General features: G+C 40.3%; 2 protein-coding genes and 1 pseudogene across 4 annotated transcripts in view; 2 read left to right on the top strand and 1 right to left on the bottom strand.

Annotated features, from left to right (window-relative positions):
- FOCAD (focadhesin) overlaps nt 1–14,804 on the bottom strand; it is a 313,294-nt gene extending 298,490 nt beyond the window's left edge. For 2 of the 3 annotated variants that reach the window (XR_009564338.1, XM_030840606.2), the window contains exon 1: nt 14,738–14,804. The gene's annotated coding sequence lies outside the window, so the exon portion shown is untranslated. Of the gene's footprint in view, nt 1–14,387; nt 14,609–14,737 lie in introns of those variants that run through there. The other variant, XM_060300979.2, reaches the window with a different exon arrangement.
- A 145-nt stretch (nt 14,805–14,949) lies between these two features.
- Nucleotides 14,950–22,397, top strand: part of MLLT3 (MLLT3 super elongation complex subunit) — a 328,889-nt gene continuing 321,441 nt past the window's right edge. Inside the window, exon 1 of the mRNA XM_060300978.2 lies at nt 14,950–14,990. The gene's annotated coding sequence lies outside the window, so the exon portion shown is untranslated. The remainder of the gene's footprint in view (nt 14,991–22,397) is intronic.
- LOC115844003 (histone H4-like) lies at nt 20,193–20,496 on the top strand (annotated as a pseudogene).

Below are 22,397 nucleotides of genomic sequence, written 5' to 3'. Positions count from 1 at the left end.
CACACTCCATGCAATGAGAATATGAGGATATGGTGTACAGGGGCCATACTGCAGAGTTAGGCTCAATTTCTAATGCCCCTTCCAGCTCTGAGAGGACTGTCACCAATCCTCAAGATGTAGATCTTCTCATCTCATTCTGAAGGGGCTACCTCTATCTGTGTAGCAACAGCACACTACTGAAGGAGTATCTCAAGCAAGAAGGATTCCTCACTGACCAAGCCTGCTGCACTATTCTCCTGCACTTTCGAGTTTCTTGGGGGAAACAGCTGAGCCTTGTTCACCTCCTGCCAGGCCTGGCATGTAATAAGCAGTTAATTAATGTTTTTTGAGTTACTGTGTTTAGCACAGTACCTAATACACAATAGACTCAAAAAAATGTTAGAATCATAATTCTACTGTGTATTTTGTTTTCAGATCAACTTTCCAAAACAGAAAGTGAGAAATAGAGAAGAATCTATATCCAAATCTCTCTCACTAATTAAGATTTGTGAAACAGACCAAAATAAATTAATAAGAACCAGACATCAAAAATAAATAAATAAATTTGTAAATGACTCTATTTTCAAATTAAAACAGTAACCAGATTCAGTTATCAACACATTTAGGGTTTGAAAATAATTAGCTGTTTTTAGACCGACTCCTTTTTCCCGGCTTTTTTAAAACTAAGCAAATAACTTCTGTATAGGTAGCATAGAGATGAACTTCAGCCAAGCCCAAATCCCAAATCAGCAGAATCCAAAGTGGTGCGATTTTATCACACTGTTACTCATTTTGGTACATTTTCTTACAAAAATAAAATAAAAGGTCAAAGAACCCATGTGACACAAGACTGGTTCATCACTGTTTCCAGCTGAATCTAATAGAGATGGAAAATGGGTCTTTGCTACTTGAATACATCATAAGTTTTACATGAATGCTTCAGCTGACAGCTATTATTTATCATAGCTATACCCTTCCTTAATCTGCTATGTATTACAACCCTTTAAAAGCCCACAGTATTACCTCTGTGTATTTCCCACTAGGGTAAAGGCATTTTAAACACATAATTACCCAATGAAGTAACATTTACTAATTTTCCGTTACACAACTAGCAGTATTCACGCCTGTTTTTACTTGTAGGGTTCTTAATAATCAGATATTAGTTAACCTTCACAACTATACTGGGCAGACGATCATTAGTAAATCCTTTCACATTAGTACAGAGACACCAAGCTGTATGTTCAAGAAAAGGATCCTGCAATGAAATGCTAATATCCAGTTGGCAGAAGAAGAAGAGGAGGAATGGGAAGGGGAGGAGGAGGAACACCTAGCTGTTCGTGACAATTATTTTTAATCGCACAAATTTTAAAACGAATACATACAATTTTTACATGTACAGGGTTCAATGGAACTTTTCAACACTATGCTGGAAGTAAATGACTGACTAGATGAACAGCAGTGAGCCAGCAACTCACAATGAAGCCAGTGCTCAGAGCTTCATTTCAGTCTCAAAAACTACTTCTGCCTCTCAGTCCAAATTCAAACTCTCTTTATGAAATTGCTCCCAATCTGTCTTACCTCCAAACTGATACAAAGGTCCTCAAAGGCCAGATCAGCTCTGGAGCAAAGCCTCAGATGTAAGGCAGAATCAGCATGGTTCCCAGGACCACAAGCATCTCCCCAAGCCCCAACCCACCATACTCAATTCCATAGAGAACTTAGCACAATAAAGCTGAAAGTCTGGGGTAGGTCCAAAACTAACCCACTCTGTGGGAGTGGGCAGTCAGGGTACTTACTGATCATTTGACCTTAGTGTTTGGCACTTCTTGGCTATATCCCAAAGTGTGGCATACATGCTTCAAGTTCTATTCACCTCCCATTTCAAAAGTGTAAGAATATAAAAGGCTTAAAAGCAAGCTTCTTTTGTGCAAAGTTATTCACTGACTGATCTAAAAGGTAAGCTAAGTAATATGCAGGTAAAATTTTGATTAGTAATGTGAAAAACATTTACAAAGAGTTTTAATAATATAAAGAAATGCTCATGACAGAGTAAAAAAATTGTAAGAAATTTTTATACACAATGGTGAACACAACCAAGTTTAAATTATAGATATAAAGACACAAGATCAAGGAAAAAAGTGAATATGCAAAAATGTTAAGTTATTTCTGGTTAATAAGTTGATGACTGATTACATACTATTCCTCTCCTCCTTATATTTGCTACATTTAATGTGCCCCCTACAATGGGCATACATTACTTTCTTACATTAAATAGAAATTATTAATTCTCTTCAAATAAAAATGTAAGTTCAATTTTTTAGTCTCAATAAAAAAAAATTGTGATCTTATTTATTCACTTGAAACCATGGTCTTTTATCACTGTCTAAAGAGGCAGTTTCACCACAGCACACACCAAGATAAAAAGCCTCACTTGATCCAATTACACTGCTTATTAAGAGCTATTTAATGAGAAAGTCACACCTTTGAGTTATTAGATGCTATAATGGTCCTGCAGAGTTCCAAACAACTAAGCTAACAGAATTACCTTTGATTCTAAATTGTTTGCCAGAAGATTAGTCCATCTGTCCCTGAAAAAAATTAAGTGTTCCTCCAGTGTGTTCAACTTCCTCCAATCTCATTTTAATCAAGGATGTTGGCCTCAGTCGACAGAGGTATTTTTTAACAGATTTATTGAAGTATAATTGATGTACAAAGAAATGCACTTATTTAATGTGTGCAATTTGATGAGTTTAGACATGTGCAAACACCCGTGATACCATCATCACAATCAACATAACAGACATATGCAACACCTTCCAAAGTTCCCTTGCGTCCTTTTGTTTTCGTTTTTTGGCGTGCACAATACCGTACTGTTAACAATTGGCACTACGTTGTAGAGCAGATCTGTAAAATTTATTCATCTAGCATGACGGAACTTTATAAAGGATACTTATTTTTAATTGCTTAAATTACAATACAAAGAGTTTAATTTATCCTTTAACTTTCCAAAAATGCATATACAACATATATGCATATATGCAACATAAACATATACGCATTCCAAAAATGCATATACAACAAAACTGTTGTCATCGATAGATAAATTTTCGGGCGGTCTTTACATGTTTCAGCATCTGTCAAAGAATAAAGAAAAGTCTTTCTGATATAGTGACATTTGGACACAGACTGGGAGGAAATACTGAGCATTCCAGACAGAAGGAACACTAAGGGCAACAACCCTGAAGTAAAAGCACATGTGGCAAATTCAGGGAAGACCAAGGACACCAGTATGGTTGGTGCAAGTGCGCAAGCTGGGCAGTAAGATGACAGAGTGAAGCAGGGGCCCAGATGACAGAAGCCCCTGTAGACGCTGTGGGCTCTGGATGTTCCTGAGTGGCACAGGTAGTCCTAGATGCTTTGGGACAAGGGCATGGCATACTTGACAGTCATTTTAAAAAGTTCATTCTAGCTTCTCTGGAGAACAGGCCATAAGTGGGCAAGGATGGGAAGAAGGAGACCAGTTAGGGGATTATGGCAATAATCCAGAAAAGAAACCATATTGCCTTGGACAAAGAGAAGAGCAGTAGAGATGGGAAGAGGTCAGAGTTTACACATATTTTGACAGAATTTGCTAATGGACTGGATGTGGAATGTAAGAAGAGTGAAGGATGACCCCAAGGTTTTCAGTTCAGACAAGTGGAAGAAAGATGCAGTCACATACTGACTTGCAGAAGACTAAAGGAGTCTTGTTTTTGAAACAGTGCAACAATGTGCAAGTCTCCTAAATCCATGAGGTGCAATTTACTTTTGTCTATGTCAGGAAGGAAAGGCTACATGACAAAAGGGCGCTAAGTGCAGAGAGTACAAGCTTCATCTTCTTCTCAATTTTATTTGAAGCCAATCTTCACTATAACAAAACAAATGTTAAATTTTGTATGCTTAGCTCTAGCCTGGATTTGCATTCAATTCACACCCAATACCAATGCTGCTGTCAGCACATGCCCCACTTCCTAATCCCCATAAGGTCTCGGTGGCCTGCTAAACCCTAACTATCCTACGGAGCAGAAAATCTCACGAAGTAAAAAGAGGGAGATATAAAGGAGGGAGGGGAGACAGGCAAATCAGTATGTAGGTGGGTAGATAATCCTTACTTCCCTATTCACTCAGCCTTCATTGTTCATTCCATTTCATAACTCCTTCCAAGCTTTATATGTTCAATACATTCTGAAGGCACTGTGACTGTGAGCAAATTTAGGATTCAGGGAAGGGGGATGGGAAAAATTGGTTGTGAATTGATACTGTAAAGAGAAATGTGAAGAAAATGAAAATGTATTCATTTCTTAAAAAAAAAGACCTTTAAAAATATGAGGTCACTTTGTTAATATCTAATTGATTTGTGAGTGACTCAATTGTTGCTAAAACAATTAAGTTAAAGAATGATGGGAACTTTATATTGGAGGGCTCTGAATGATACCACCTGAACCCATTGATTCATCTTAGCATCATTAAAAGTGAGAAACCAGACACTGTGTCCTTATGATGTGAAGGAATAAGAAAACATACACAGAACCCTCCAAGAATATTCTTGCCTAAAAAAATTCAAACTGGGGACTTCCCTGGCAGTCCAGTGGTTAAGACTCTGTGCTTCCACTGCAGGGGGCACAGGTGTGATCCCTCGTTGGGGAACTAGATCTCACATGCATGCTGCAACTAAGAGTCCACATCCGCAACTAAGAGCCTCCATGCCACAGCTAAAGATTCCATGTGCTGCAATGAAGATCCCATGTGCTACAATTAAGACCCAGTGCAGCCAAAATAAAAAATTCAATAAATAAATAATTTTTTTAAAAGACCTTGAATAGCCAAAGCAATCTTGAGAAAGAACGGAGCTGGAGGAATCAGGCTCCCTGACTTCAAACTATACTTCAAAGCTACAGTAATCAACACAGTATGGTACTGGCACAAAAACAGAAATATAGATCAATGGTACAGGATAGAAAGCCCAGAGATAAACCCACACACATATGGTCACCTAATTTATGACAAAGGAGGCAAGAACATACAGTGGAGAAAAGACAGCCTCTTCAATAAGTGGTGCCAGAAAACTGGACAGCTACATGTACAAGGATGAAATTAGAACACTACCTAACACCATACACAAAAATAAACTCCAAATGGATTAAACATATAAATGTAAGACCAGACACTATAAAACTCTTAGAGGAAAACATAGGAAAAACACTCTTTGACATAAACCACAGCAAGATCTTTTTTGATCCACCTCCTAGAGTAATAAAAATAAAATCAAAAATAAACAAATGGGACCTAATTAAAATTAAAGCTTTTGTACATCAAAGGAAACCATAAACAAGACGAAAAGACAACCCTCAGAATGGGAGAAAATATTTGCAAATGAAACAAAGGACAAACGATTAATCTCCAAAATATACACACAGCTCATGGAGCTCAATATCAAAAAAAGAAACAACCCAATTAAAAAATTGGCGGAAGACCTAAATAGACATTTCACCAAAGAAGACATACAGATGGCCAAGAGGCACATGAAAAGATGTTCAACATCACTAATTATTAGAGAAATGCAAATCAAAACTACAATGAGGTATCACCTCACACCGGTCAGAATGGCCATCATCAAAAAATCTAGAAACAATAAATGCTGGAAAGGGTGTGGTGAAAAGGGAACCCTCCTGCACTGTTGGTGGGAATGTAAATTGATACAGCCACTATGGAGAACAGTATGGAGGTTCCTTAAAAAACTAAAAACAGAAGTACCATACGACCCAGCAATCCCACTACTGGGCATATATCCTGAGAAAACCATAATTCAAAAGGAGTCATGTACCGCAATGTTTACTGCAGCACTATTTACAATAGCCAGGGGCTTCCCTGGTGGCGCAGTGGTTGAGAGTCCGCCTGCCGATGCAGGGGACACGGGTTCGTGCCCTGGGTCTGGGAAGATCCCACATGCCGTGGAGCGGCTGGGCCCGTGAGCCATGGCCGCTGAGCCTGCGCATCCGGAGCCTGTGCTCCGCAATGGGAGAGGCCACAACAGTGAGAGGCCCACGTATCGCAAAAAACAAACAAACAAAAAAACAAAACAAAAAAAATACAATAGCCAGGACATGGAAGCAACCTAAGTGTCCATCGACAGATGAATGGATGAAGAAGATGTGGCACATATATACAATGGAATATTACTCAGCCATAAAACGAAACGAAATTGAGTTTTTTGTAGTGGGGTGGATGGACCTAGAGTCTGTCATACAGAGTGAACTAAGTCAGAAAGAGAAAAACAAATACCGTATGCTAACACATACATATGGAATCTTAAAAAAAAAAAAATGGTACTGATGAACCTAGTGGCAGGACAGGAATAAAGACGCAAACGTAGAGAATGCACCTGAGGACACGTGGTGGGGGCTAGGGGGAAGCTGGGATGAAGTGAGAGAGTGGCATGGACATATATACACTACCAAATGTAAAATAGCTAGCTAGTGGGAAGCTGCTGCATAGCACAGGGAGATCAACTCAATGCTTTGTGACGACCTAGGGGGTGGGATAGGGAGGGTGGGAGGGAGATGCAAGAGGGAGGAGATATGGGGATATATGTATACGTATAGCTGATTCACGTTGTTGTGCAACAGAAACTAACACACTATTGTGAAGCAATTATACTCCAATAAAGATCTATTTTTAAAAAAAAGCCATGGTGAGAGCATGCGTCAGATGTTTGAGGAAGAGCAAAGAGGCTAACTGAGCAGAGTTAGTGAGTGAGTGCAGAGTAGTTGGAAATGAACCTGGAGAAGCAACAAAGGGGTCAGATGGTGGCAAGCCTCACAGGCCACAGTAAAGACTTTGCTTTTTACTTTGGTGGCAATGGGAAGCCATCAGAGGGTTTTGGAAGAGAGAAGAAATCTTATGTTTTAAAAATAATCACTTTGGCTACTCTGCTGACAATATGGTAGGAGACAAAGAGAGAACAGATCAGTTAGGAGACTATGGCAGATTGCAAAAAAATGGCCCCAAATTCTTCCCTGTTCCTGTATGCACATTTCCTTACAAAGTACCTCTGCTGCTCCTCTCATAAGTAGTCTATTTCAACATCCCCTTGGATTTGGGCTGTCTTTGTAACTATGAACAACAGTGGGAGAAGTGAAGTTGTGGGAATTCTTAGTCTACATCTCAAAAGGCCATACAGCTCCCTCTCGTTCTCTTGGCTCTATTAGAGCACCGTGTTAAGAAGCATGGGACAGCTTACTGGTCCTGGTGCAGCAGAGATAAGCCATCCCAGCTGAAGCCTCCAAACCCACCAGTCCCCATTTGCTACATGAGTGAGCCCACCAGCAAAAGAACTCCCCCCACCCCGACCTCCCCAAGCCTGATCCAAATTGCCAGCCCCAGAACCATAAACTAATAAATGATTGTTGCTTTAAGCCACTAAATTCCAACGGTGAGTGGTAATAGATAACTGATACAGAGGCTGTCACAACATCAAGGACATAGACAATGGAGGCTTAGACTAGAGTGAGAGCAGTGGGTAGTGAGAAGTACTCAGATTCTAGACATATTTTGAAGGGACAGCCAATAGGCTTTCCTAATAGTTTACAGGTGGCTTGTGAGAGATGAGTCAGGGATGACACCCAAGATTTTCGCCCAAGTCATGGAAAAGGTCAAGTTTCCATGAATTGAGATGGGAAAGACCACAGATGAAGCAGGTATAGGAAGAAAATCAGGAGCTGAATTTGAGATTTCTATTAGTCATCCAAAAAGAAATGCTGAGTAGGCATCTGGATACACAGAGTCTAGAGTTCAAAGGAAGAGGTCCAGGCAAGTGTATATATATAAATATATATATTAAAAATATATATATATATATATTTGGGGGCTAATGGGGTATTATTAGTATTTAAAGCTAGTATTTAGGACCATGAGGACTGAGCCCAGGAGCTCTTCAATGTTGAGAGGTCAGAGAGATAAGAAAGAACCAGTAAAGGAATTGAAAAGGAGCAGAGGGGTAGGAGGAAAAACTGCTGATAGGAAATGGCAACTATGTGACAGGATACAGGTGGTGGCTCATACTATGGTGGAAATCATTTTGCAACTTCTAAATGTATCAAATCAACATGCTGTACCTTAAACTTACACAAAGTTATGTGTCAATCAAATGTCAATAAAGTTGGGAAAATGATCTGTCAAGCAAAAGATGAGGATTAAAAACAGATCTTTGGACTTAGCAAAATGAAAGTCATTAGTGACTTTGAGGAAAGCAATTTTTTTTAGAGTAGGAAGGGAGAAAGTCTGATGAAAGTGAGTTTAATAACAAATGGGAGGAAGTAATTGGACACATAAGTTTTGCCATAAAGGGAAGTTGTGTGGTGGCATAAGGAGGAAATGGAGTCAAGGAAGAGTAATTATTTTAAGGTAGGAGAAATAACAGCATGTTTAGATACTGAAGGGAATAATCCAGTAATGAGGGAAAATGTGATCTTGCAGGAGAGACACTGGAGCCAAATCCTGGAGTAGGTGAAAGGAATCTTCGTGCATGAGCGAGGAAGAGAGACTTAGAAACACAGAGACTATTCCACAAGAATCTCAGTCCTAAAATAATGGAGAGAAATCAGAGGGAAATCAGGTACACCCACCTCCCACATCCATGGCAACTGTCATCAGTTATCAAAGCATTTTTCACACCTCCGAGACCAGAACCAACCTAAAAATGCTCAACATAACCTTCCAGGCATCCTAATAGATGGGAGTTGTCACATGTGATGAGAAGTACAGCTGACTCTTGAACAATGTGGCGCTGAGGGGCGCTGACCCTCCCTGGAGTGGAAAACTCACATATGGCTTTACGGTTGGCCCTCCCTACCCACGGTTCCACATGCATGGATCCAACCAACCATGGATCGTGTAGTACTGTAGCCCATATTTATTGAAAAAAATCCAAGTATAAGTGGATCCTCTCAGTTCAAACCCATGTTGTTCAAGGGTCAACTGTATTTGCCAAAATATTTTGGAAGTCCAAAGGTCAAAAAGAGGTGCAAAAAGCAAAAACCCTCTCCTTTCTCGTAACATAAATATTCATTGGAGATATATGTTATTTTTAAATTTGGAACTAGTCCTATACCTGCTATCTTACTACTGAAACTGTAATTATTTGATGGATAAAGTTGATAACAGGAGGCTTCACCAAAACTTGAAATCCAAACTACTATTTTTAACTTCAAAGCCAGCCATGCGCTTCAGAAAAACTGTCACTCTCACACCCAAATCTAACTTTTTTCTAACCTGCCTTCCTTCTCACTAAACACTAAACAGTCCCAACCTTTTGGACTCGGATACCACGGTCAATGAGTTTTGTTATTAGATGCTCAGCCTCTTCATTAGATGCTTCCCCTACCTCTCAGGCCTACAAAAACTAGACTTTTCTTCTTTGCTGGCCACTTCAGTGAAGGCTAATCATCCTTCCAAGCTCCAAGGCTCAGAAGAATATTTCCATACCATCTACCCCACACCTCTGAGGGTGCATATCCAGGTATCTTCATCTCTCATGTATACTGATCACTACCACTGGCAGTCTAAAACCTAAGAAACCATGGTCTATCTCATAGTATCTCTCTCCACCCTGGGTATACAATCATCTGGGGTCAACGTCTAGGTGAGTGATTCATCCAACACACCAGTCTCATTGTTCTTGAACACCTTCATGTAACCTCCATTTCATCCAGCTACATCCATGGCCAAACCCTACACTCCATCAGCACTCTAAAAATCTAAAACTCCAATATTCTACTCAGACTACAGAGTACTTCTATCCTATCAGCTATCTCCCTTATACCTACCTACACGTGTATATTTACTTCATTCTGACTTCTAATCCCTTGAACCAATTATTTTCTCTCAATCTTTCAGCCTGCTCCTGGCCTGGGCATCACCTCTATCCAGTCTAAACCTCACATGCCATCACTTCAACCACCATCTTGTCAAGACCTTGAATTCCCTTGCATTCCTACCATAGGTACATTATAAAATCCAAATACTGGATCATTCCAACTATTCATAATCTCTAGTTCTACTGAATTTTGCTATAGAAAGTCACACAATTATATGAACTAGTGTCACTACAAATGAATGCTCCTTGCCTAACTGGTAAACTTTCCCAAAATCTCTAGTCAGCTCTTTCTTCCATTCCTGATGGTATTTGACAGCTGACCATTCTTGCCTTCTCAAATTCTCTTCCTCCTTGTCTTCTAGAGCTCCACTGTCTTTCTCAGTCTTTTTCATTGGATCATCTTCCTTATATGGTGGTGCTTCCCAGAGTTCCTCTTCTGTTTTATTCTTTCTTATTCCTCAAACTCCGTCTTAGGTATCACATCCACTCTCAACACTGTTTTCACTACCACTTATATGTCAATAACATTTTAATCTCTACATTACCTAGAATCCCTTTCCTCATCCCCAGACGAATGTGGCCAACTGCCCACTGAATAGCACCAATTGTGTGACCTAAAGGCACGTTCAAGACCGATCTTATTCTCCCATACATGTGATAATCCTCATGTGATTCCTATCTTAGGAAGTCATAAACCTAGGAGGCATCTTTGACTCTACCTTCTCCTCATCCCACATATCCAAGTGGGCACCAACTTCACCATCTTAATATACCTTGCATCCATCCTATCCTCGAGCCCCACTGCATAATTTGGAGTTCTATCATATCTTGCCTTCACAATTGGGCCTTGCTCCACTACAATTCATTCTGCACATTGCCACATAAAACTGATCTTAACTTTCCTCCACTTAAAATCTCTTCCCCATGGACCACCACAGCCTGAAGGATAATGTTCAAAACCTTTAACATGGTGGGGAAGAGGGCCTTTTATTATTTGGTGTTTGTTTACTTATTAAACCTCATCTCTCTATTCTCTCCTTAACACATTAAAGTCTGTGTTTTGTCTGTAACCTGTTCATTTGGCCTTAGTTCTTTCTTGTGCCTACAATGCCTTATCCACCATCCTCACCAAACAATCGCTACTTGCTCTCAAAATTCAGTTCAGATGAAAATGCCTCCAGAAAGCCTCTTTTGAATGTCTTAAAATCTCACACTCACACAGTTTTCCTCTATTCCCCACTATACTCGATGCATACATCTAATTATAATATTTATCTCATTGTATTTTGGCCTTGTCTGTGGCTTCCAAGCAATACTATAAACTCCTGAAGAAAAGTTAGGGACTTGGGACCAGAGCAGATGCTCTGTCTTTACTGAGTGAAAAAATAAATAATGAATACAATATCTTTAACACGTATGAACCTGTAAAAATTCCATTTATTTACATGTTTCAGCAATTCAAAACAACTTTAATAAAAAGTTTCCTCCACTCCCTCCATGTTTTGTCCTAACAGCATATGCTAAAACCTGAAGGTCTGATCGCATAAATCAACCAGTTCAATGACTGTTAAACAGAGTAAAATTCAAAGTAAATTCTGAGAGCAGCAAGGCCAAAGAAAAAGGTTGTCAAAAGAGGAGGGAAAGATACACCCTGGCAGCCAGAAAACCTCATAACAAAACTACAGTTCAACATTCACAATTATAACATTTGTTCAACACGCTTATCAGCCAAATGAGCAGTCACTGTATCTGACCAAAAAGAGATTAGAGGATATATTCTAAAACAACGGAAAGAACTGAAATCTTCAGGTTAGAAGCTTGAATGGAATGTGTCATTGGTCCCAAGTGAAATCATGAATCTTTAAATAAATAATAACAAACTTATCTATGCAGTTTGAATTCTCAACTTCCTTGGGCCTAAAGAAATGAACAATGGAAAATTTTACAGTATTTAATGTCATAGCTTTTGAAATGTCTTCAAAATACATAAAACTAAAGTAACTCAGGCTAACTGAATGAAAGCCAATATAAATTAACAAAATTTTTAAATCATAAATGCAATTATATTACTTTTTATATATTATTACTTTATATATATATTACTTTTTATATATTATAAAATTATATATTACAATTATATTACTAATGTGGCTTGGAACAGGTTAAAAAATTATGAGGCCAGAAGTACTTGGTGGACCCAATTTATAAAAACAACAATGTTCAATCTATTGTTTGAAAAGAGATGGGATCTTCCACATTGCTTGAAAAATCTGTTTCAAATAATTGAAATGGGAGAAAAATGACAAACATCCCTTGTCCTATTAGCTTAGCAAATTTGTTTCCTATCGTGTGGAAATAGTACACACAACCTCCAAACAATTTATCACTAATTGTGAATCAAAGATTTATATTATACTTATATAACTATATCATATTGTATTATATTGCTCATCTCTAGATCTGTAGTAGTTTTAAAAATATATAATACTTATAGATTTTACATCTCCTAAAGAAACATCTATTGCCCACCTGATCAAAGTTTAAATTATCACCCAGGTTTCTTTTTTGAGATAAACTGAGCTCATTGTCATCAATCAAGAAATATTAAGATCAGGTTTTGCTATAGACCCATAAATAACCCTGAAACTACTATTTCCTTACATTTCTTCCAAATATAGTTATAATTTCACTTTTCATTGTGCTTTTCTCCCGAAATTTTAATTTTTTTCCTTCACACAGATATTTTCATATACACCTGAATCCTATGAGTCTCCCCAAATTTTAAACCAGAAGACTCCACTTAGATTTTTGCCCTCAGCTCTAGCATTTCTCCTCATCTTCCCATCTTAATCTGCTCCATTTCTAGAACAAGAAAGATCTAACAAAAGCAAAATTTTTTAAAGTTCAACTTTCTTAAATTTTCCAAACCCCTAATAGTGATAAAGGGGTTTAATTTAATTCACCTAATGGTTTGTGAACAATAGTCAAAAAGTATCACAAGGCTATGAATATTATGTCTCAGAAAAACTATTCTAGAAATTTAACACCTGCAGGAAGGCTAAACGAATTGCTTAATAAGTACCATCAATCAATCAACAAGTGAAAAACTATTGTTACATCTCTATGGGCATTTTTATTCTCAAACTGATGATTTATTTACCTTTTGGTTATCAATTCTCAACTGGAGACACCAATCAATTAAAATCCAGTAAATTTTAGGTTGATAAAATAAATGTTAACAAAGACATGATACTGAAAGACATTAGCCAGGTGATGACAACTACCTAATATTAACCAAGTAAGCAAATAACCAAGGCAGAGGTTTTAGTTACCACTAATCTACTAAAGCAAGTAAAAATGCTTCAAAAATTGCATTCTTATCCAATGTTTTTATATCATATCTTTAAATGTAACATTAAAAAGCTCCTGATTATTACATTTCAAAATTTAGATGAGTCATAGTGCTTTGAGTGCAGGAATTGGATGTGAATCAAAATTGTAAACATGCACTTGCTTGCTAGTCAAAACGTCAATATGGACAGATTCAGGAAGAGTAAAACATATTATCTTAAAATATATCCAGGGTTTTTTAAATGGTCACTTCTCAACTGTTAACACAGTTCAGTAAACATGCAATCTGCCCATCCTGTCCTTGAATATCTCAATATTACTAAATATTTCTAACCCCATCACCTCACTTTATGGATAGGTGCCTGAGACCTAGGGTCTTTAGCGATACTTAGCAGGATTATGCCTCAAGGCCATCACGGTCTGAGGCTTAGCAGAGGTGAAAGTAAGGAAAACTGAATGAGGTCCCAGAAGAGCTGTAGCTTATGATACAGGATCATAAGCTTCTGTGTCTAAATCTAGAACCTGAAATTGAATCATCAAATCGAGACAATAAAACTGGCAGATAAACTGGAAGAAAAAGACAGGGAATGCCCATTTTAGTTTATGGCATAAGACCTTGACCATGAAGGAACACATCAAAAAAGTGTTGAACAGATGAATGATTGATTGCATGATACTTGATAGCATGATTTCACTGATTTTAGAAGCTCCAAATTCAGAAACTAAACTGAGGGATCAGGATGCCATGGCTGAAATTAAAATTCATGGAGAGTAGGGGCAACACAGCGGCAAGTCTCTGCAAATCTTTGTATAGCTGTTGCAGACATTTCAAAACATACATTCATATACGTATGTGATATATAGAGAGGGATACAGATATATACTGTTTCTTCAGGGAATTCCTGCAAATGAGTACAGAGCCAGAGAACCAGGAGGTCTGAAAACAGGCCCTGTTCACCCATAAGCCTTTGCATTAAAGTGGACAGGATCTAAGTGAGTCACTGGAAATCAGGAGGAGACAGTCACCCCAGGACGAGCAGAACAGGGCTGGAATCCCCTGTGCTGCCTTCGAGTAGGGAATCGGTCGGGGGAGAGTGGGACGACTGCAACCTGCTGCAGGAAGGTATGCAAAGATCGCGCCGACCTGTTTCCGACCTGTTTCCTGGATCCCGCTGAGCCCCACCGTAGGCACCAGAGCCGGCCCCACCCAGGCATCCGAGAGCTCTCTAACGTAGAAGGCCTAGTTCTTCAGGAGTTCAGACAGGACAGGACGAGGGCAAACGGCAAGACCTGTCCCCTTCCTGGCCGCCCACACCGCGACGCGGCCCTCTCACCACATGCTCCACTGCCCCATCTCCCATCAGAGCTCCAGGCCCACAGGGCCTCAGCCTCCCTCCCAGCAAGCTGAGTCAGGCCACCGGCGGGTGCGACCCGGCGGCCTCTGTGCTGGAGGCAGCTGCCCGCAGCCTGCCGCCTGCCACCCGCATAGCTTACCTTCTTTCTGCCACAAGCTCAACCCCACGCCGGCTGCCTGACGTGGCCCGCCCCGCCGTCTCGAACGCCTGGGGGCGGGGACTACGGGGAGACAGCCAATGGACTGCAGACGGCAAGGGCCTGCCCCCGCCTCCTCCAACTTCGGCCCGCCCACCCTCGCTCGCGCGCACGCGTGTTCAAGGCCAAGGCCGCGCACTGCGGCTGGAAGGCAGCGTGGGCGGAGAAGCGCAGCTCTGCAGCCGCCTGGGGGCAGGTAGGGCGGCGCGTGCAAGTGCTGGCTGTGGGGCTGCGCCGCAGTGGGGAGTTGGCCCAAGGGAAGGCAGTTTAAAGGAACCCGCCTGGAGATGCCACTGCAGCGTGTCCGGATGGTCCTGTTGGCAGCCTGCCCCTATGCAGCTTTTGGCGGTGCAAAGCAGCTTCTTGGTATTTGGAGATTTTGTTTCCCGGGAAAAAAGTAATACCGATAACATTAGGATTCAGAAATTTTAATACAGACGGCAGACTTGCGGTTTCGTTCTTCTCCTTGTAGCTGCTGCTTGGTATCTTTACTTCAGTTGGCCAGCACAGAACATTGCAGTTCTTGATGCTACAGTGACATTATCCACCTGTTGGGTAGTCCTGCAGGTCGTCCTGGCCCAGGCATTTCTGTTGATTTAATCTGGGGAGAAGTGGCGCCCATAATTGTTACTTTTATTGTTGTTATTATTTTTGTCTAATACTTATTGAGTGTCCACCCATGCATGAACACGCATTTTCATAAGAAGGCTCTAAGACACCTGGCACCATGGAACAGAAGCTAAAAGAGGCAGCAGGAAAAAAAGATGAGGTTATGACAAAATGGAATTCTGACTGTGGATGGCAAAAGTGAAAATTATATACAAGATGAAATAGTTAAGACAAGTTGCTCTAGAGAACCTGACTTACCAGCAGTTTCTAAACCCTAGTGCACCTTTACAAGCATTTGAGGAGGTTTTTTTAAAATACCAGTAGCTGAGCCCCATTTCTAGAGATTCTGTTTTAATAGCTCTGCTGTGGGGCCTTGGCATTGGTCTTTTTCTAAGTTTCCAAAGTGTTTTTAATGTGCTGACAAGTTCTACTTCTCATTTGTAAGAAAGATTTGGTTTCCTATACTCCACTTCAGAAAAGTAATAATATACCACAGACCATCTTCAGTTCTCTCAATAATCTATTATGCATTTATTATGTAAGAATTTATCTAAATTAATTTTGAACCTACTTATATATTCAATCTGTTACCCTTTGAGAGAAAGGAGTGTTATAAGGTTTATAACTGCCTTCTTGATTTTATGGACTTTGATGATATTCCCCTTCAGCCTTTTTTTTTTTGGCTGCGTCAGGTCTTGGCTGCACGTGGACTTTCTCTAGTTGCAGCGAGCGGGGGCTGCTCTTCATTGCGGTGCGTGGGCTTCTCATTGCAGTGGCTTCTCTTGTTGCGGAGCACGGGCTCTAGGCGTGTGGGTGTCAGTACTTGCAGCACGTGGGCTCAGTAGTTGCGACATGCAGCCCCTAGAGCGCGGGCTTTAGTAGTTGTGGCTCGTGGGCTCTAGAGCGCAGGCTCCGTAGTTGTGGCGCACGGGCTTAGTTGCTCCGCGGCATGTGGGATCTTCCCAGACCAGGGATAGAAACCGTGTCCCTTGCATTGGCAGGCAGATTCTTAACCACTTCACCATCAGAGAAGTCCCCCCTGTGCAGCCTTAATAATTCCAAATACAACAGCACTTCTTTTAGGACTATTTTAATTCTTTTTAAAAATTCTTTTTCTTTTAAGAAGATGTTGGGGGGTAGGAGTTTATTAATTTATTTTATTTATTTTTGTTGTGTTGGGTCTTCATTTCTGTGCGAGGGCTTTCTCTAGTTGTGGCAAGCGGGGGCCACTCTTCATCGCGGTGCGCTGGCCTCTCACTATCGTGGCCTCTCGTTGCGGAGCACAGGCTCCAGACGTGCAGGCTCAGTAGTTGTGGCTCACGGGCCCAGTTGCTCCGCGGCATGTGGGATCCTCCCAGACCAGGGCTCGAACCCGTGTCCCCTGCATTAGCAGGCAGATTCTCAACCACTGCGCCACCAGGGAAGCCCCTAAAAATTCTTTTTCTATTTCCTTATTTTTTGAGATACATTAGTCAAAGTTACAAATGAACATTTAACTATGTGAACAGCACCTTTCAATGTATGTCAACTCATTTAATCCAACTTTATGAAGCAGGCACAGTTATTACACACATTTTATAAATAATGAAAATTAGGCACAAGGAGTAAAGCATCTTGATCAAGAGGCACTCTGGCTCTCAATAAATAAATGTACTGCATCTGTTATAGAAAGTCTGGTTTTAGGAGTGTTTGGGGAAACGCCCATTTAAAGAAAGATGGTGAGTCTGTGATTTTTCACTTTTGACACTTCCCCTAGATTCTGATTTTGGGCAGGATTGAGGGATTTAGGCTGTTAAACCAACAACCTAAAACTGACAACAACTTGCTGCAGATCTTGGGCTAGGCTGGAAGCACAAGGGCTCACTCTCTTCTGGGATATACTCACCCTACTTCTGGGATATACTCCTTCTATACATGACTGTAGTTCAGCAAGGATTTTTCTACCTTTTAATTTATTTAATCTATTGCTATACCTAGCACTGTGCTAGATATGAGAGATAGCAAGATGAAATACACAATCCAGAGCCTCAGGGAGCCAGCTCATCCTGGAGATTTATTTGTACAAGACTAGAGGTATAGACTTTTAGAACCAGAAAGGATGTCAGAAGCTGCCAGTCTATGACAAAGTTTTAACTAAGTGCTGAAATGAAAAATAAAGACAATGTATTAAGTTTTCATTAAAATAAATTTATTCAGTGTAAAGGACTGTTCTTTGTGAGGTTATGCTTTGATTTTTTCTGTTAAAAATGTTCTCTCTTTGGGAATATACTGTATAGCACAGGGAACTCTACCTAATGCACTGTGGTGACCTAAATGGAAGGGAAGTCCAAAAGGGAGGGGATATCTGTATGTGTATGGCTGATTGATTCATTTTGTTGTGCAGTGGAGGCTAACACAACATTGTAAAGCAACCATACTCCAATAAAAATTAATTTTAAAAAAAAGAAAAAGTAAATAAAGAGAGCTAAATGCTAAAAAAAATTTTAAATGTTCTCTCCTAATAATTAGTAGGTTAAGTTGTTGGGAGTTTTGTTTACTTTAACGACCTTAAAGTCCTGTGTTGATTCTCAAAATTTTTTGATGTTTTTCTGATTTAGTTTAACTGTCCATTGCTGGCGAGGGAAATTAAGATTGCAGAGGGACAAAGTCCAGTTCTCTTTCTACTGCATACCCATTGGAACAGCCCATTTCATGAGCAGGGCTAGAAATGTTTGAAAATAATAATAACAAATTTAAAAAGAAATCAGGATCAAGGTTAGACAACAAAGATTAGAACTGGTTCTGATAGGCCAGCTGTGTTGTTAGCCAGGAAGAGAAGTCTCCTGCCTGCTTAATTAATCAGATTAGCTAAGTAGCTTGGTTTCCTTCTGAGCTGAAAGCAAAGAATGGGGCCTGAGGGAATACAGCTACTGTATGGACTGACATTTTTGTTGTTGTTGTTGTCGTTGTTGTTGGTACTCGGGCCTTTCACTGTTGTGGCGTCTCCCGTTGTGGAGCACAGGCTCCGGACGCGCAGGCTCAGCGGTCATGGCTCATGGGCCTAGCCGCTCCGCGGCATGTGGGATCTTCCCGGACCAGGGCACAAACCCGTGTCCCCTGCATCAGCAGGCGGACTCTCAACCACTGCGCCACCAGGGAAGCCCTGGAGTGACATTTTGACTGGGGTAAGACTAGGAAAAATCAGCTGGACTGAGTAAGGCACACCCATATCTGATATAGATATGTGGAGTCTATATTCCCTGAGAGTCAGCCTGGGGAGAATTTTTGAGAAACAGCAGGGAGAGACTGGACCCGGATGGGGGCCATGGGAGAAGAATCAACTTCATTCATGTAACCTGCAGAGGGTGGTCTAGACCTAATACCAGAAGCCCCAGCTCAGATGGAAATTTCAATTGAAGGATCAAAACAGACTTCAAATCTATATATTATTTTCTGGATAGGCTTAGATCCTACATGCAATACATGCAAATGAACTCTTTGCCTTTTAAATATTCAGGACAAACCACCTTCTTGCAGAGATAAGCAAGCAGACAGCATTTCTCTGTTAAACTCCTTGTATTATTACCCCTGAAGTTGTTAAGCAGTTAGTTCTCTATTGTACCAGACCCTTTAGATAAGTACACTTTTTGAAGTCAGTAGAGAAGGGCCTATTGACTTTAACAACAACAAAAAAAGAAAGAGAGTAAGAAAAATGTGTCCACTCCCAAATCATTAACTGAACTGAAAAGAATATGCTAACAAAAAGAGACACTGTAGTGTGAATCCTGTACTGTAAGAGAAGGTCATGTCCCCCACAGCATCAGGAGAGGCACAAAGCCTTGAACTCAGGCCCAAGCATGCTGGGCTAGCTCAACACGCACACACATTCATCAGCAGGAACGAAACTGGGAGGAGAAATTCAGAACTGAGTCACAGGGCTCCACTGTCGACACATAACAGAAAGTAGTCTTATTAGACTTAATTAGATGTGAGTAGATGGCTCCAGTGGCTCCCCATTTCTTTTAGAGGAGAAGCCAAAGCCCTTACAAAGGTCAACAAACTATACATGATCAGTCTCCCTGTACCATGCACCTCCATCCCCAACACACACACACACTGCCTGTTAATCTTTGACCTTGCCTTCTACACTCACCCCAGCCAACTCCACTCCAATAACCCTGCCTACTCTCTGCTGCAGGATCTTGGCACTTCCCCCCACATATTCTCATGACTCATTCCATTGAATCATTCAAGCCTTTGCTGAGATATTACCTCCCGGATAAGGCCTACTCTCTCAGTCAGGGTCCCAGCAGGAAACAGATGGCACAATCAAATTAGGAAACTGGAGAAGCATTTAATAAGGGACTATAAACAAAGGTGTGGGCATGGAATAAAGAGATCACAAGGGAAACTCAGGAACATTGAGGCCCCCAAAATCACCTCTGAGCCTAAAGGGGCAAGAATAAGGAGTAGTTACCAAACATGGAGAAGGCTGTGTACATAGGGGCTACCTGACAGGAATTGGGAGCTTAGGTCAAGGAACACAGCCAGTCCACAGTGACCCAACAGGGAGAGGAGAGCCCAGGAGTTAATACTTTGACCTCCCTCATTCTCCTCTCTCTTTCTGATCTTCTGACACAAGGGAACTAATGATGCTGTTCATATAGGTCCATCTCCTGGGGTACAGTGAAGGGGCAAAAAGAAGATATCTCTCAATCAATCTTACCTTGATTACCTACAACAGTTAGCTTTTGCTGTGTAACAAACTTAGAGGCTTAAAATCACAAATGTTTATATTGCAAAAGCAACCATGTCTAGTCATGGTAAGGGTGGAAAAGGCCCAGGGAAGGGAGGGGCCAAGCACCATGGAAAACTGCTGTGCAAAAACCTGGGGATCAGGAAGCCTGCCATCCAGTGTCTGGCCCAGCATGGAGGCATTAAGCCCATCTCTAGCCTCTTCCAACGGGAGACCGGCAGGGTGCTCCAAGTCTTTCTGATGAACATGATCCAGGATACAGTCACCTACACAGAGTACGCCAAGCCCAAAGCAGTCACAGCCATGGTAGTCTACAAGCTCAAACCCCAAGGATGTACTCTAGGGCTTTGGTGGCTGAGAGTACAGGATCTGCCATACCTCAACATTGAAAAAAAGAGCCCTTTTCAGGGCATCCCATGAAGTCCCATGAAGGGTTGTTGTGCATTGCAGAATTGTTAAATCTGAGTAGGTAAAATTAAATAGTGGTTTGCATAAGGCTGCTGAAAGGTAGATGCATTATTATTTTGCAATGCAATTACATAACTTAATCCTGGAACATTTTGTCACACTAAGGTGTTGAGAAATCCGGGTTTGTTTTTTTTTAACAAAGCAAAAGAAATAGGTCTTCTAAAAAGGGGTACAATAGATGAGCACAAGCAAATGGTGCTGATAAAAAGACTGGCTACCTAAAAAAACAAACAAACAAAAAAAGAAACATTTATTCATTTTCAGGATCCTATGGGTTGCTTAGGCAATTCTTCTGATATAGGCTGGCTTTTGCTGGTTCCTCCTGAGTCTACTTATGTGTCTGCAGTCAGCTGGCAGCTTGGCTGTTCTAGAATAGCCTCAGCCACCTCATATGTGGTGGCTTGCTCAGTGTCAGCTGGAGCAATAGGGATGATGTAGCCATGTATCCGAATTAACTGTAACCAATCACTTTTCTTACTCATATGACACCATCAGATCCTTGCTAATATCAAGATACATTATTTTGATGGAATTCCCATGTTAAAACAATACCGATTTTTATTTGACCCAGCAGTGTTTCCAGCCCCAGGGGATAGAACAGGATTGATCAAAACCAGAGGTCAGCAAATTTTTTCTGTAATGAGCCAGAAAGTAAATATTTTAGGTTTGTGAACCAAGAGGCAAAATTGAGGATATTATATAGAAACTTAAATAAAAAGAGAGAAAACAAATTTCCACAAAACTTTTATTGATGAAATCCAAAGTGTAATGATAATTGAGCACAATCATTTGTAATTCAGGTCTACTAATGAGAAGAATGGAATTCTTTGTTGGAAGATAATAGTTCATTTAATTGGGATTCAAAGTTTGAATTCCCTGTCATCAAAATCAGTTCCACATATTCATCTGTTAATGCTGATCTGTAAAGTGATTTTATGCATTTCATCTTTGAAAACACCTTTTACACAGAAGATATGGCCAAATACTGATATCAATCTATGAGAGTATGATTTTAATTGAGCATATTTATCACTTGGAAGTAATTTACAGAATTCTATTAGGTTCTTCTCTTGATATTTGCCAATTACCATGTCATTATATTGCAGATTAATCACTTCCAATTGAAGGTTAGGTGGAAGATACTGAGCTGCAAAGTTACATGGATTTTGAAATATGGAAATTTCCTTTCCACATGCATTAAGATCCAAAAATGCTTTTGGAACTGTAGTTTGAGCATAGAGAATATATCTCCTGCAAATTTTTGTGGGAATGAAGATCTTGCTTCTTTTTAAAACTTTGACAGCACAGGAAGTATATTAAACAGCTTGACATTACTTGTGATTCAAGCAGCATCAGTTGTTCTTAAAATGACTTTCCCACAGCATTACATTTGCATATGGGCACTGTCTGCCTTGTAATTTTATATTGAGAAATTGACCAAGTCTGCAGCAAAAGCGAATTTTCAAAACCAGTCAGTGTTCAATAAAAGTGATCGAGGGAAGTTCTCATTTCAAAAAAATTCAGTCTCAGGCCTGAGTTCAAAAATTGCGTTAAAACTACCACTGCTAAGCCATCAAACTGCTGTATAGCAGGGCAAGGCAAAATATTCAGCTTCTATTTTTGACAAAAGTTCACAGAACTGATGATTGTTAAGTCCACCAGAGTAAATGAAGTTTAACATGGAGGCTACTGGTTCAAAAGCACAAGAAATTGAAAAACTTTCTGCAAATGACCCACTGATGAATAACAAGATTAACCACAGGCTTTAAATACCTATCATTTCACAAGCCT

Source organism: Globicephala melas, chromosome 6 (assembly GCF_963455315.2).
Source record: "Globicephala melas chromosome 6, mGloMel1.2, whole genome shotgun sequence".
Taxonomy (NCBI): domain Eukaryota; kingdom Metazoa; phylum Chordata; class Mammalia; order Artiodactyla; family Delphinidae; genus Globicephala; species Globicephala melas.
The sequence above is the reverse complement of the archived record's forward strand: the minus strand, read 5'-3'. Positions and strand labels throughout refer to the sequence as shown.